The sequence below is a fragment of the Oreochromis aureus genome, linkage group 2, assembly GCF_013358895.1.
Source record: "Oreochromis aureus strain Israel breed Guangdong linkage group 2, ZZ_aureus, whole genome shotgun sequence".
Lineage (NCBI taxonomy): Eukaryota > Metazoa > Chordata > Actinopteri > Cichliformes > Cichlidae > Oreochromis > Oreochromis aureus.
In genome coordinates, this window is record NC_052943.1 from 32,313,748 (window position 1) to 32,318,776 (window position 5,029).

The window sequence follows — 5,029 nt, forward strand, 5'->3', positions numbered from 1 at the left end:
AAAAAAAAGAAGAAAGAAAGAACATAAATTTCAATTTGATGTCTGGCAAGGGACACCAAAGGTCAATGGGTTCTAGACTTCAGGTAGCCATTTACATCCAAGTATTAAAAACCAAAAAATTGGATACTTTGTTTAAAAGTAGCAACAATTCGTCAACAGTACTTACACAAAATTTAGCAAATTTTCACATAAATGGTGTCTTTGCCCAAAAAATTGGGGATGTAACTGCAGTTAACTCATGTGACAGGATTGTTTATTTGTGTTAAATGTGGCAGGATGAATGTTATGTCTCGGTTCAACCCACTTTCGGCCTGGCGCATTAGGGGGGCGCTAGTATAAATAGTGGCCATTTGAGCATTCCTGGATCGCTTACCTGTGATCTCCTTTTTGGTCACCTGACTTCCCTTGGTGTTGCAGAGATCATCTGCAGGTCACCCTTCTGAAGCCTCCATCGCAGCTGGTAGGTGTTTACTCAGTGTAGTGCGTACGTTACCTTACTGGGTGGTAAACAGATATTGTTTTTAGGTCGTAGCCGTAGCAGCCTCCTATGAGCCACTCTGCTCATGATTCGTGATGCTGTTTACTCGGTACGTAATGCAGTTTTGTTACGATCTCTGCCTTTTATTGTTCTTTTATAGTAAATACTTATTATCCTTTGCAGGAAGTGTGGGCCTTAGTTTTACTCAACGCTATGCTAACTGAAGTGCTGCTGCTTTGCTTTTACCGTCTGTTCCTGTTGCGAGGTTTCTTTTCCTGCTGCTGCCAGCCTTTTAAAGTGGACGTCGGCGTGGACAGCGGCCATATGCATGCCGGCTACGGGAGTCGGCTGGCGTGCACATTGACTAGATGATTAACTTATAGTCGGGCAGACAGCAATTTGACAGAGTTAACTGGAAATTTCTATTTGCAACTTTACACAAATTTGGTTTTGGATCTTCTTTCATCAACTGGTTAAAAATATTATATAATTCCCCAACAGCTTGTGTGAGAACAAATGACCAGACATCCTCCAGCTTCTGTCTCCTGAGGGGCACCAGGCAGGGATGCCCACTCTCCCCTTCACTGTTTGCAATTTTTATCGAACCACTAGCAGCAGCAATTAGACAGAATTCAGTAATTAAGGGCATAAAATGCAAGAATGTAGAACATAAAATCAGCCTTTATGCGGATGATGTGTTACTCTTTCTCCAAAATTCACAAACCAATATCTCTGGGGTGATTGAACTGATAAACTCTTTTGCAAGAATATCAGATTACTCAATTAACTGGTCAAAATCTACAGTCCTTCCGATTAATTGCTCCTTCCATAATTCCTCTTCTACTCGACTGCAATCGGGAAATATAAAATATTTAGGTATTAATGTATCTCCCAAGCTTGCAGATCTAACTAAATTAAACCATATCCCACTTTTAAAGAAAGTAGAAGGTGATCTGGCTAGGTGGAAATGTCTACCCATATCACTCATGGGAAGGGTTGCCGCTATAAAAATGATGGTATTACCAAAAATAAATTATTTATTCTCAATGATCCCAACTAAACCGCCATAAGATTGGTTCAGATCTCTAGATTCATATATGTCCAAATTCCTTTGGAAAAATAAGCCCCCACGTATAAGCTTAAAAACACTACAAAAGACCAAGGATAAAGGAGGATTAGAACTACCTAACTTTCAGCATTACTTCTTAGCCAACAGGCTTCAGTTTATCTCAGGATGGCAAAAACATACCCTCTTAGATGAACCTTGGCTAGATGTAGAACAAGCACTTTGCAATAATCTAGAGATTTCAGATGTACCATTTATCAGCTCAAACATCCAACGACATGAATGCTTCAAAAGCATCAACATCAGCTCTTCTCTGACAGCGGTGGGAGTTTCTGAAGTTGACAGAGTCTTCATTAATCCCATGCAAACGTACACCTATCTGGAACAACCCTGACATATTACAAAACAATAATATGATAAACTTTTCAGATTGGAGTAGTAAAGGAATCAAATACTTAGAACATATACTAGAAGGAACAGAATTTATCTCATTTGACAGACTAGTTACACAATATGGGATCAACAAGAAAAGATTTTTAGAATATCAACAAATTAAATCCATAATAAATAAGAGATTTAAACCGGGTCAAGTTGAACTACAAACGACACCAAGTGTGGTTCAATTTCTTACTCTTAAAACCCCAAATTACTATCCAAAATATACAGAATGCTTTCTAAAACAGATGAATCAATATCACTTCCTATTGCAAAATGGGAAGCGGATTTATCAGTTAACTTTGACCAAAACTTCTGGTCTCAGATTTGCTTAAAACCTTTCATCTAATTAGAAATCCCAGTCTTCAATTAATTCAATACAAAATACTACATAGAGTGCACTATACAGGCCATCGGATGTTCAAGATGGGCTTTACGCTCTACCAACAACTGCTCACACTGCCAAACCAATTCACCGGACAATTATATCCACGCTCTTTGGTTCTGTCCACCAGTTCAGAAGTTTTGGCGCGAGATATGTGAAGACTTATCAAAGTGTCTGAAATGTAACATTCCAACTTCCCTTTAGTATGTTTGTTGGGCAGCTTAGATAATGTCACTCCGAAAAGAATATAGCCCATATGGTTTTCACTGCCCTATGCATAGCCAAGAAAACAGTCCTCATGAACTGGAAAATAAAAATAATCTTAATTCTAACCAATATAGAAATTATTTATTAGATTACATTAGTCTTGATACAGCCTCTGCCACCACATCAGATCAATTTCTCTGGGCTCCTTTGATCAGCTCCATCACCTAGTGGGGTGGGGGTCTTAGTTTGGTCCCACCTTCACTGTTGTGATTGGTGTGGGGGTAGGGACAGGCTTAGGGCATCAGGGGTTCCCGGGAGCATCTTCCTTGGGGCTCAATCCGGGGTAGCGGCCATGGCCAATTAGGGGCTCTGTTGGCTCTTAGGTGACGGTTTCCTCGTGGCTGCGTGCAGCGGGGCTAGGGAGGGTCTGTGCTGACGGACGTGGGTTACTGACCTGGTAGCCTGGCTGCCCCTGGGTGGGTCCGGGATGGGCGTGAGGTTCTGGGGGCACTCCGCCTCTGGGCTGGGGCCCTGGCCAAGCCTCAGGGGCTTGGGTCCTGGTTGGTGTGTTGCCGGGGTTGTGGGCGGGTGGGTGTATGGGGGCCCAGTCCTGGCGCTGGGTGCCGCCTGTGCATCGAACCACCTGGGGGCTCTTCAACTGGTGGGGAGGTTGTCAAATCCTGCAGGAGATTTCCTCTCTTCAGGAACTCTCTCTGCAGGAGGGGAGATACAGGAGAGGTGGAGGAAGATCTCAGCCTGGGCGTCTGTTGTCTTGTGTAGTCTGGAAGATGAGTGGATGATGGGGTGGGTGCAGTTTTCTCTGTGGTGGGGTCGGGTGGACTGTCCCGGGCTCTGTGGGGCTGGGCGGCGTTGCTGCACTGGGCCCCGGTCCGGATGGGCCTGGGCCCCCCCTTCCTGGCGGGTTGCAGAGTATGGGGTGCCTACTGGGGTCAGCGGGGAGCTGGCCCCAGGAGGGGTCACTGCCCTCCTTCCTTCCCTCCCCATCTCCAGCTGCCTCCCTCTTCCCGCCTCCACCACAATCACCCACACATGCAGGGCCTTGGGGTAGGGGTGTGTCACCAGGGTGCAGAGGAGACATCCCCCTCTGTCCCCTTCTGGCTGCCTCTGCCTCAATTTTATCCCACAACTTAGACATTCACATTACTCACACTCTCATTACACATACATATAGGATCTTGGGGTGGGCACGCTACACGGATTCCAAATTACCATCAGGGTATACACCTCACCCCTGGCGTCGTTGCCCACCTCTCAATTTTAAATACACGTGTAGACATTGAGGGCTAGCAGGAGGGGCTATACGCTTACCTGCTGCTCTGGCAGGTAGCTCCATGCCCTCCTGGGTTTTAAATGCACCTTAGAACACACATACATCAACACTACATATGAGCGGGTGGAGGGAGGTTTGAGTCTTCCTACACCCCGTTCTCTCTGCGGCCTGCTGGAGCGGGGGGCTAGGAGGAGGAGTTGGCCGTCCTACTGGGGTCTGGAATGTGGGGCCTCCCTGCTGCTGCGGAGTCGGGGCAGTCTGCTTCTCCCACCACAGGGAAAAGGGTAACATCACCTGGGTCTGGGCGCAGTTTCCCCTCCAGGGCAAGGGTACCTAGACCCGGGCTTAGAGTACGCTTGGGGAGTGTGATTGTGTGTACAGTGTCTCTCTATGTCTGTCTCCATGTTGGGTGAGTGTTGAGTAATTGTATATGAGAGCATGAGGGTGGGAATAGATGTTTGTATCTGTGTGTGCCTGTGTGTCTGTGTCTATATGTCAGGTTGGGTATCAGACGCCACCTCTCTGGGGACATCTCAGGCCCTCCAAGGTTTGGAGGCCCATCTCCCCACCACTTCCCCTGCCGGTGGCAGACGCCCTCAGACATCGGTGCGTTGGTGGTTCTTTGTGTCCGGGGTGGGCGCCCAGGTACCCACCGGCTCACTCCTTGGCGGCTGCTTATCGGGGCCTGGAGCCTGGGGCTCGCTCGGGCCACTGGGGGATGGGGTGCCTCGGCCTCTCGGCCCGGGCTCGGTCACTCAGGCACAGCTGGCTGCCGGCGGAGCTCACGGGCACGCCACTGCAACCCCCGGCTTCTGCTCATGGCTGCTGAGTGACCCCTCATCTGGGACTCTCCTCAGCTCTTTCTGGGATAGTGGCGCTGCTGCCCTCTGTTGGTCTTCCTTGGTCTCTTGTGTTCTGGGGGCCTCTGGATGTCTGGAGTTTTGATCTCCTCCATACCTGCTTCATGCCCTGGAGGATGGGGCAGTGGCCCCCCACACCCTCTAGCAGATCATTACATGAAGGAACCTTTTAAAAACAAGCGCGTTCATGCTCACAGGTGCACACACGGGTGATCACACACACAAACTACACCCTTTTTGGCTCCTACCTCAAAGCACACTGTGCGCTGTCGATCTCACGTGCTGCACAATAATGTTTAATATTTAG